Below are 12,064 nucleotides of genomic sequence, written 5' to 3' on the forward strand. Positions count from 1 at the left end.
CAACAGAGGATGAGATGGCTGGATGGCATCACTGACTCGCTGGACATGAGTCTGAGTGAACTCTGGGAGTTGGTGATGGACAGGGAGGCCTGGCGTGCTGTGATTCATGAGGTCGCAAAGAGTAGGACACGACTGAGCGACTGAACTGAACTGAACTGAACTGACAGTGAAAGTAAAATCTGTTCTTAAAACTCAAGACTATCTCAGGGCAGTTTCAGTTCTAACAATAGGAGCTGACAGGTCCTTTATACCAGGAGAGACATTTTAGTTTTCAGGAAAAACGGTAACATTTAAACCTCAAAGAAATCAGGATGCACTGAGTAAATGCTATAAAATATTGTAGTTTAACAACTGAAATCATCAGTGGGTTTACCTAAACACATCCCTCAGTGTGAAGATCACATAACCAAAGTGATTTGTGAGAAATGCATAACTGCATGAAATTAAAGCTTCATGAATATGTACATCATCTGCTATAACTTACTAGTTTTCCAAGCATCTTTGGGGGCACTGTAACATGCATTTTGTCATTTTATTTTCTTCTTATCAACATAGATGGATACTTTCATGAACTAATCATTCTTGAAAATAGTCTGTCTTCTCCTAATGAAACTAATTGATTGCATTAACTATATCAAAATTTCTACCACATATTTTTTTAAACTCAAAAATAATTTGTTAAAATTGAGTGCACCTAATTTCAGGGTTGAAATATGTGTACCTTTACTTTAAAATGGTGGGAAATTCTACCAGAAAGAGCAACCTACCAAATAACTCACACTATAGAAGCACATGCAGAGTCCTATTTTTTAATACCTAAAGCAGTCAAGAATGCAAATAAAAAATTGCAAGTTGAAGGTAATCTTAAGTTTTTTTTTTTTTGGTAAACTTTAAAAATATTCTGTGAATCCTATTCATAATATTATTTTTAATGCTCAAAACTATAAGAAATATGGAACACTTCTCCGAATTTGTGTGTCATCCTTGTGCAGGGGCCATGCTAATCTCTGTATTATTCAAGTATTAGTATATGTGCTATTGAAGCTTCTAGCACTGTAACATTATTTTGATTGTGCAAAACCATCTTGGTTATAATGGGGCATCTGAAAGCACAATGAGTACAAATACCTACTTTATCTCCTAAAAGATAAGCTTTTTTAATTTTCAGATATGACACATTGAGACTTGTCACTTTGTGTAAGTTAGCACTTCTGCGTATAGGAGATTCTGCCACTGTGACGAATGCATGGTAGCAGCACACAACCTCCTGAGACTGGCAAGGTCAGCTGAGGATTTGACTTACTTGCCATCAACTGCTGTAATCACAAAATAGATGGATATTGTTAATTCTTGTGTGATATTGACTCCATGCACCTAAAATAGGCTTTAAAGACTTAGTATGGTTCGATGCTCAATTTACCTTTTAAATGAGTTTTGTTATTTAGGTTTATGTGCACAAACACATCATCATCCATCCAGCCTTCACAGCTTTCAGAGTGGGCACATCAGCCCTTAGATGCTGCCCAAGAACCTCAGAGAAAGCTCGTGAACATGTAACGTGGTTCTCACAAAGGCCTCGCCTCTGTGCTTGGAAGAGCACACACTCTGAAATGTGCTATGAGAAATATCGGATTCAGCAGGATCATTCATTGTCCCCCTGGGAACTTGGATCCTCTTAATTTGGGCCTGTGGAAAGGGGAGTGGGCAACAGATGACAAATGAAGGCACTTGCAACTAGAAAGTCAGTGTGAGCTGAGGATGCTACAGGAAGAGTAAAAAGCACCAGAAAGTTCTGTTGCCCTGAGCACATCAGTGCATTTGTGTAGCGCCATCAACTCCTGCATGCTCACTCAGTTGTGTCTGACTCTGCGACCCCATGGACTGTAGCCCACGAGGCTCCTCTGCCCATGGGATGCTCCAGGCAAGAATCCTGGAGTGGGTTTCCATGCCCTCCTCTAGGGGATCTTCCCAACCCAGGGATCAAATCTGGGTTTCCTACCTCTCCTGTGTTACAAGCAAATTCTTTACCACTAAGCCACTGGAGAAGCCCGTGTATGTACTTATTAACTTTTCTCCAAAGAATTACCCCACACACTCTGATTAATAATGGGTAGCCCCCAATGTGCTCAGATTCCTCAGTCACCTTATATTCTTAAAGGTCCTGCCAAGATTGGGATCCAAGGTCATGGTTTAAAGCAGAAATCCCATTTCAGCCTGTTGGTAGCAAGGACATGACACAGAAGGGAAATGGGCAGAGTCTAGGGCTTATCTTCAGAGAAAGCTCCAGGCCCCAACAAGCATGTGCACAAGTTCTCCTAAGCCATCAGACCTCTGAGACGGAGCACAAAAGGCCTTGGGGACGCACACATGAAATTTCAAATGATTTCTCAAAAAAACTAAAAATAGAGTTGCCATATGATCCAGCAGTCCCACTCCTGGGCATGTATCTGGACAAAAATATAATTCTAAAAGATATATGCTAGTTCATAGCAACACTACTTACAATAGCCAAGACATGGAAACAATTTGTGCTATAAGAAGCCTTCCTCAGCCATGTCTTCTGGGTTTCCTCTGGGGGAGTTGTTAAGCACAGCTGGCTTCCTCGGGGGCTTGGGGATGTACTAGATCAGTATTGTGTACCTGAAAACAGACAATGTTAATTTTTCTAATAAAAATAACTTAAGAAACAAAAGACAGATTAATAAAAAGAAAGTACACACGGTTGGGAAAACTGGACAGATACATGTAAACGAATGAAATAAGAACACCCCCTAACACCATACACAAAAATAAACTCAAAATGGATTAAAGACTTAAATGTAAGGCTGGATACTATAAAACTCTTACCCCCTCTTTACCCCCTGGTAGCCACAAGTTTATTTTCTACATCTGTGACTCTATTGCTATTTTGTATATAAGTTTATTTTTACCACTCCCCCTTTTTTAGACTCCACATATAAGTGATGCCATATGGTGTTTATCTGTCTCTGACACTTCACTCAGTATAACAATCTGCAAATCTCTCCATGTTGTGGCAGATGGCATTATTTCATTCATTTTTACAGCTGAATAATATTCCACTGTGTATATGTACCACATCTGCTTTATCCATTTCCTTATTGGTGGCCATTTAGGTTGTTTCCATGTCTTGGCTATTGTAAATAGTGCTGCAATGAACACAGGGGTGCATGTATCTTTCTGAATTATAATTTTCTCCAGATACATGCCCAGGAGTGGGATTGCTGGATCATATGGTAGCTCTATTTTTAGTTTTTTAAGGAACCTCCATACCTCATGTGAAGAGTTGACTCATTGGAGAAGACTCTGATGCTAGGAGGGATTGGGGGCAGGAGGAGAAGGGGTCGACAGAGGATGAGATGCCTGGATGGCATCACTGACTCGATGGACATGAGTCTGAGTGAACTCTGAGAGTTGCTGATGGGTAGGGAGGCCTGGCATGCTGTGATTCATGGGGTCACAAAGGGTCGGACACGACTGAGCGACTGAACTGAACTGATACTGTTCTCCATAGTGGCTGTACCAGTTTATGTTCCCACTGACAGTGTAGTAGGGTTCGCTCTTCTCCATACCCTCTCTTATTGTTTGTAGGCTTTTTGATGATGGCCATTCTGACTGGTGTGAGGTGATACTTCATTGTAGTTTTGATTTGCATTTCTCTCATAATTAGTGATACTGACCATCTTTTCATGTGCTTTTTAGCCATCTGAGTGTCTTCTTTGAAGAAGTGTCTACTTAGATCTTCCACCCACTTTTTGAACGGGGTGTTTGTATTCTTGATATTGAGCTACATGAGCTGTTTATATATTTTAGAGATTAATCCCTTGTCAATTCCTGCCCTATCCATCGGGATGTCTCACTGAGCTTAGGACATCCAAAACTGAACTCTTGGTCAGCTCTCCAAAACTCATTTCCTGCTTCTCATCCATTCCCCCTGTTTCAGGAGTGTCCAGAATGATTAGTGTCAAAAACCTGGATGTCATTCCTGACCACTCGCCCTTCCTCCCCACTTATGTGCAGTCAGGTGCTAAGTCCTACTCCAGACCATGTGTCAAGTCCGTCTCCTTCTCTCCCTCCTGCCTTCCACCATCCAGCCCTATAACCATCCTCTCTCACCAGAACCCCCACCACCCCCCCTGCCAAGAGCTTCCCATAGCTTCTTCTTTTGTCCCCTCTAGTCCATGTCTTAGAGTTTTCTCCTTGAGAATAAATTAGGTCAGGTCAGCTCTCTCCTTAAAACCTCCCAGCAACTCTCCATTGGATTAAGAATAAGTGAGAGGAATAGAAGAAGCAGTGAAGAGTTCCAAGTTTTGTATACTCCTGGCATGGGAAATTTGAAGATGCATCAACACACACTGGGATACACTTGATAGCTTGAGCACTTTGGATTGGGTTCTAAGATGCCTACACGTCCAGGAAAGTGAGATGTTTGGGGGGCATCCCTGGGCCTGCAGGACTTGGACTCTGTATGTCAAAAATGGATGGGAGCCCAAAATTTATTTTAATTAGTTGGGTACTATGGACTTGTCGTGCTGGAAGGTATGATAAAAACAGGAGAAAGCAAAAACAAATCTCTTCTGGCTAGACCTTGTTGTCCGTATTTAGAAAACACTTCATTTCTTTCGTTTGGCAATATTTAAATGTAAAAACATCAGCAAAAAAGTTTTAACTTCTCAATTTGTCTTGGAGAATATCATAAAGTTTCCTGGAACCTGACCATAAACAGGCATACTAACAATTCTGGCAAAGTGTATTTGCACAGAAAATGAGAAATCCCATGAAGAAACACTATATGACTTACACAATCCCTGGAATGTTTTAAAAAACATTAACTTCAGCTGTGGAGATGGCGACTTGTGATTAATCTGATCAATGTAGACAGCAAGCTGTAATGCGTGAAAGGAGCTCTGGGCAATTCAGCATGTAGCTCAGACAGCCACAGCTCAGGGCCTCCTCCCCACAGAGACTGTTCACCTACAGAGCCACTTCCCTGCCCTCAGGACTGGGTGTCTTGAGCCTTCTATATGTCCAGTGTTGTTTAGGAAGAGAGATCAAAGGCAGAGCGCACAGCACACATGCGTAAGCAGCTGTCTAGCCTGGTCAGACTTCCCAAGGTGGCAGCGAATGTTGGTGGGATCCTTTCAGTCCAAGACCAAGAATTCTCTTTCTAGCTTTCTCTTTCTCTTTCAGGAACTCCTTTTTTATTGATCACCCCAGGTTTACCAGGTTCCATAGAGTTGGGTTAATCCAGCCAAATGCATCTGAGCTCATGATACTCAGATGTCTCTTAAATTCAGGACTAAGAATGCCTTAACCATGCATTCTTGATCTCCCAGCATGCACTGCTCCAATTTTCTACATTAAAAAAATGCTTTGCTAAATATGAAACTAAATGCAAATCACACTGATAGCTTTCTAAGTTTTTGTTTCTTGTTTCAGTGGATTCACACAGGAGGAAAATATCATGTGTACTAGACTTTAGGAAAAGAAATGGTCTTGGAATATTACTCTCTTAATCAAGGTGGGCTAACTTTATGTGTCAAACCATCCCAAAATCAGAGTGGCTGAACACAGTAGAAGTTCATTTCTTTGCCTGCCTTCATTTCCAACACACATTTGAGAGAGTCTGCTACGTGCTTTCACATGGGACCAGGTTCCATTCATCTTGAAGTGCCATCTTTGGCCAGGGCCCCAGTGTCCTCTATATGGGCTGATGGAAACGGAGTCGAGGATCCCACAGGAGGCTTTGTGCACAGGTTTGGAGACGGTCTACCCCCATTCTGTTGGCCAAAACCAGTCATGTGGCCCCACCTAACCAGCAGGCTGGCTGGGAAGTATAGTGTAGCTTTGTGCCCAGAAGACACAGAAATGGATTTACTGAGCACTTAGCCTTCTCTAAGCATCTAAATGCAGAGTTCCAAAGAAGAGCAAGAAGAGATAAGAAAGCCTTCCTCAGCGATCAATGCAAAGAAATAGAGGAAAGCAACAGAATGGGAAAGACTAGAGATCTCTTCAAGAAAATTAGAGATAGCAAGGGGACATTTCATGCAAAGATGGGCTCGATAAAGGACAAAAATGGTATGGACCTAACAGAAGCAGAAGATATTAAGAAGAAGTGGCAAGAATACACAGAAGAACTGTACAAAAAAGATCTTCACGACCCAGACAATCACAATGGTATGATCACTCACCTAGAGCCAGACATCCTGGAATGTGAAGTCAAGTGGGCCTTAGAAAGCATCACTATGAACAAAGCTAGTGGAGGTGATGGAATTCCAGTGGAGCTATTTCAAATCCTGAAAGATGATGTTGTGAAAGTGCTGTACTCAATGTGCCAGCAAATTTGGAAAACTCAGCAGTGGCCACAGGACTACTACTACTACTATTGTGCTCAAACTACCACACAATTGCATTCATCTCACACGCTAGTAAAGTAATGCTCAAAATTCTCCAAGCCAGGCTTCAGCAATACATGAACCATGAACTTCCTGCTGTTCAAGCTGGTTTTAGAAAAGGCAGAGGAACCAGAGATCCAATTGCCAACATCTGCTAGATCATGGAAAAAACAAGAGAATTCCAGAAAAACATCTATTTCTGCTTTATTGACTATGCCAAAGCCTTTGACTGTGTGGATCACAAGAAACTGTGGAAAATTCTGAAAGAGATGGGAATACCAGAGCACCTGACCTGCCTCTTGAGAAATCTGTATGTAGGTCAAGAAGCAACAGTTAGAACTGGACATGGAACAACAGACTGGTTCCAAATAGGAAAAGGAGTACGTCAAGGATGTATATTATCACCCTGCTTATTTAACTTATATGCAGAGTACATCATGAGAAAGGCTGGACTGGAAGAAACACAAGCTGGAATCAAGATTGCTGGGAGAAATATCAATAACCTCAGATATGCAGATGACACCACCCTTATGGCAGAAAGTGAAGAGGAACTAAAAAGCCTCTTGATGAAAGTGAAAGTGAAGAGTGAAAATGTTGGCTTAAAGCTCAACATTCAGAAAACGAAGATCATGGCATCCGGTCCCGTCACTTCATGGGAAATGGATGGGGAAACAGTGGAAAGAGTGTCAGACTTTATTTTGGGGGGCTCCAAAATCACTGCAGATGGTGACTGCAGCCATGAAATTAAAAGACACTTACTCCTTGGAAGGAAAGTTATGTCCAACCTAGATAGCATATTCAAAAGCAGAGACATTACTTTGCCAACAAAGGTCCGTCTAGTCAAGGCTATGGTTTTTCCTGTGGTCATGTATGGATGTGAGAGTTGGACTGTGAAGAAGGCTGAGCACTGAAGAATTGATGCTTTTGAACTGTGGTGTTGGAGAAGACTCTTGAGAGTCCCTTGGACTGCAAGGAGATCCAGCCAGTCCATTCGGAAGGAGATCAGCCTTGGGATTTCTTTGGAGGGAATGATGCTGAAGCTGAAACTCCAGTACTTTGGCCACCTCATGCAAAGAGTTAACTCATTGGAAAAGACTCTGATGCTGGGAGGGATTGGGGGCAGGAGGAGAAGGGGACGACAGAGAATGAGATGGCTGGATGGTATCGCTGATTCAATGGACATGAGTCTGAGTGAACTCCAGGAGTTGGTGATGGACAGGGATGCCTGGCGTGCTGCGATTCATGGGGTCGCGAAGAGTCGGACACAACTGAGCGACTGAACTGAACTGAACTAGCCTTCTCTTCCATGATCGTTAAACTGTAACATATGATATACAGATATTTGGACATTTTTAACTTCTAAAATAATAGTTTCATATGGTTTCACCTAATAGTTTGTATTTCTTATCCAGAGTACTCACAACTAGATATTTAAAGAGTGGTCAAATTAGTGGTGGGAAAGTTAGTGATTGGGCCTGGAATTAGTGCAAAAGGCAGGTAGGAGACGATGCTGGGAAAGTAATCTGAATTACTTACTAACATTTACTTGCGGTGTCCTTTGAGAACTATGAAGTTAAAGAAACAAAAAGTTAAAGCTTTTTTATTTTTAAGCAGTTTTTAGAAAGATATTATAAGATAGTGTGTCCCACTGTTATCATTAATACTGTGCTTGCCTGTGGTAGATTCTCTCTTCCCCTCAATAATACTGTTTCAGCTTAATCAGAAACACTTTAAATAATTTTCTTTTTATCCATAATTTTAAATAGCTGCCATATGTGAATTAAAAAAAGTATCAAGCATAGAATGCAGAACTTGATTCTTGGTGTAATAAATAAATTTCCTCCAGCATCTACAAATCAGAAAGTAATTATTAGCCATTCTATCCACTAGTGATTTCCCTCTTTTAAACTGTTTTCCCACTTTCCTGACCAGACGTGAATTTGATGATTAAACCAGTAAAATCCCATTTGTGGCTATCCCTTTGAAGCTGTTTCTCAAAACTGGGTGACTACATGGACTGCACACTCATTAATTACAAGGCACGTTGCTCATTTATGGACTCCCATGGTTCTCTGATGGCTTTTTCTACAGAGCTCTCCTGTAGGAAATATACACAGAACGTGTCTCCGCATCCATAGAGCAGCTGGAGACCAAAGCGATGTTTTATGATTTGTGTAGTTGCCTGAACATCCAGAATCCATTGTTTATTTCTCAGTCATGAGTTGAGTCTTAGTTGTTCTTTTCATGTTTTAAAAAAGTAAGAAGGCTAGATGTAATGTCGAATTTATGATGTCTTCCAACATAGCTGTAATACTAAAATGTATTTGTGACCAGGGAAGGAATCCCTGATAGTGGATAAGAAATCTGACTTCATTAACAAGTTTTTGATGGCTTAAGTATTCATCATTAACATTTTGGAGAGTTTTACAAGTGATACTTTTGGTACAGCGTCAAAAATGATGTCTTGGAAAGAATTAATACACCTCAGATTTCTCAGTTTCACCTTTTCACCTAAAGGCAAACATGTGAAAGCAATAAAACTCGAGAAAGCAGATTTCTCTGTAGAGTGCTGTTAATGTACAAACAGTATATGAATTTTACCTTCTGGTAACTTTCTTCTCTTAGTTAACACCAGGCAGTATTCTGCACAATCAAAACTAATTGACTTTGACAAATACATATGAAATGGGTTTGACCACCTGTACCAGGAACCCTGGGCTTTTTCACCAAAGTTTCTAAGTAAGCTTTTTTTTTTTTTTTCTTAAATCATATTTCAACATTTCAATTTGGTTCTTTTTAATTTCATATCTCACAGTTTCAGTAATTTTTTTGTATAATTGTCATAAAACATGTTAATTTCAGATGTACAACACAGTGATTCAATACTTGTATACACTGCAAAATGATCACAACAATAAGTCTAGTTACCATCTCTAAACCATACATAGTTACAGCATTTTTTTCCTTGTGATGGCAACTTTTAAGATTTACTATCTTAGCAACTTTAAAATATGCATTACAGTATTATTAACAATGGGGCTTTCCTGGTGGCTCAGTAGTAAAGATCTGCCTGCCACTGCAGGAGACTCGAGTTCAATCCCTGGGTGGGGAAGATCTTCTGGAGGAGGGCATGGCAACCCACTCCAGTATTCTTGCCTGGGAATCCCATGGACAGAGGAGCCTGGCGGGCTACAGTCCGTGGGGTCACAAAGGGTCAGACACGACTTAGCAATTGAGCATGAGCACGCACAATTAACTATAATGGCCATGCTATATGTTACATCCCCAGGACTCATTTGTTGTATAACTGGAAGTTTGTACCTTTTGATCCCCTTTACCTGTTTTGTGGCCCCTGCCAGCAATCGCAGGTCTCTTCTCTGTATCTTTGGGCTTGGGGTGGCTTTTTGGTCTGTTTTTTAGATTCCACATTTAGGTATATATAAGTGAGGTCATACAGAATCTGTCTTTCAGGTTGCATAATGCCCTCAAGGTCCATCCAGTGTTGCTGAAATGGCAAGATTTCATTCTTTATCATGGCTGAATAATATTCCATTGTATATACATACCACTTTTTTTTTTCCCATCCATTCACTCACTGATAGACACTTAGGTTGTTTCCATATATTGGCTATTGTAAATAATGCTGCAGTGAACATAGGGAGCATATAGATTTTCTTTGGATAAATACCCAGAAATGTAACTGCTAGGTTGTATGGTTGTTTTGTTTTGTTTTAAAGTTTTGAGGACCCTCCACGCTGTTTTCCAGAGTGGCTGTGCCAATATTTATTCCCAACAACAGTGTAGGACGGTTCCTGTTCTTCATATCCTCACTGACACTAGTTATTTGTTGTCTTTTGATGATAGCCATTTGGCAGGTGTAAGGTGATGCCTCATTGTGGTTTTGATTTGCATTTTCCTGATGACTAGTTGATGTTGAGCACCTTTTCGTATGTGTGTTGGCCATCTGAATGTCTTCCTTTGAAAAAATGTCACTTCACATTTTCTACCCATTTTAAAATCAGAGTGCTTTTTTTTTTTTTTTTTGGAAATGAGTTGTTTGAGTTCCTTTTATATTATAAATATTTATATTATAGTTTATATTTGGGTATTAGTCCCTTTCAGATACATGACTTGCAAATATTGTCTTCCATTTGGTAGGTTGCCTTTTCATTCTGTTGGTTTCCTTTGCTGTGCAGAGCTTTTTAGTTTGAAGTAGTTCCTACTTGTTTGCTTTTGCTTTTCTTGCCTTTGCTTTTGGTGTAATGTTTCAATAATCTTACTGGCGCCTGTTGAGTTCACCTCACTTCTATGGAAGCTGCTTTGTGTCTTGCAAAATCCTTGCTATTTCCAACTGCAGGAAACTTCTGTATAACTCTCTGGCGCCTTTAGGATGGGCCAAATGTTTCATGTGGACACAGGCCCTTCCTTTCTGGCCCTCGTTTATCTCCTGCTCCTTCTCCCTCCCACTGTTCTGTCTGCTTCCCTTCTCACTCCCCTGAGCCACACACTTTCTCTGCTCCAATTTACAGGCCACTGACTCCTCATGTTCTTTATGGCTCCTTTTGAGGATGAAGCTGGGTTTTGGGCATCAGGGAATAGGTAAGGCCCTTTCTATTGGAGCTGGGACACTTATTGCTTGCAAATCTGAGGTCAAGAAGGGGAAAAGTGGAAAAAGGGGAAAGGTAGGAGAGAGGGATATTTTATGAGTTTGGGATTGACCTGTGCACACTGCTATATTTAAAATAGATAATAAGCAAGGACCTACTCTATAGCACAGGGAATTCTACTCAATGGTCTGTAATAACCTAAATGGGAAAAGAATTTTAAAAGAATCAATATATGTATATGTATAACTGAATCACTTTGCTGTACACCTGAAAATATACAACATTGTAAATCAGCTATACTCCAATACAAAATAAAAATATTAAAAAAATAAATTTACAGGTCAGCTCCACGATTTGTTGATAGAATGAAATCTCATTAAATGAATTACACATTCCTTATAAAACTATGGAATTAAATTCCCACAGGCATAATATCCCCCTCTATAGGTTTCTCCTTTGTCATGTGTTCTTTGTAACTCCACCTGAAATGGGACATCTTCTTTTCTGGGCAGAGTCAGTTTCTCCCTCCACTCTGCTCCCCAGACTCAGCTCCATGTTGTTAAAGGAGGAGAAAACAGATGTGGGCACTTTGTCAAAGTTCAGTACAAACATGGTAAAAAAACTGACTCTTTGAGGATCTAGATAGAAGATTTTTTTCTCAGGGTGAGGTAAAATTACATTACCTTATTCATTGGGGCATGGGGACAGCTGTTTTTACCAATTAGTTTTCATCTTTGTGTTTCATTCCTAGGGATATCAAGACAAATAACCCAATTGGAAAATGGGGAAAGGACCTGAATAGACCTTTCTCCAAAGAAGATACACAAAGAGCCAATAAACACATAAAAATTGCTCGACATCATTAGCCATCTGGGAAATACAAATCGAAGCACAGTACTACTTCTCAACCACTAGAACAGCTGTAATTAAAAAATGGACACTAACAAGTGCTGGTGAGAACGTGGACGAGTTGCAGTCCTCATACACTGTTGGTGGAGGTGTGAAATGATACAGCTATCTTGAAAACAGTGTTTTGTTGTTGTT

At 40.4% G+C, this 12,064-nt stretch overlaps 1 non-coding gene across 1 annotated transcript; it reads right to left on the reverse strand.

The window, feature by feature from the left end:
• Positions 1-946: 946 nt before the first annotated feature.
• Positions 947-1,054, reverse strand: LOC112445654 (U6 spliceosomal RNA). Its single transcript, XR_003033738.1, has one exon. It is a non-coding gene; the product is annotated as a U6 spliceosomal RNA (small nuclear RNA).
• Between the last annotated feature and the right edge of the window lie 11,010 nt (positions 1,055-12,064).

Source organism: Bos taurus, unplaced genomic scaffold (genome assembly GCF_002263795.3).
Source record: "Bos taurus isolate L1 Dominette 01449 registration number 42190680 breed Hereford unplaced genomic scaffold, ARS-UCD2.0 Leftover_ScbfJmS_2281, whole genome shotgun sequence".
NCBI lineage: Eukaryota > Metazoa > Chordata > Mammalia > Artiodactyla > Bovidae > Bos > Bos taurus.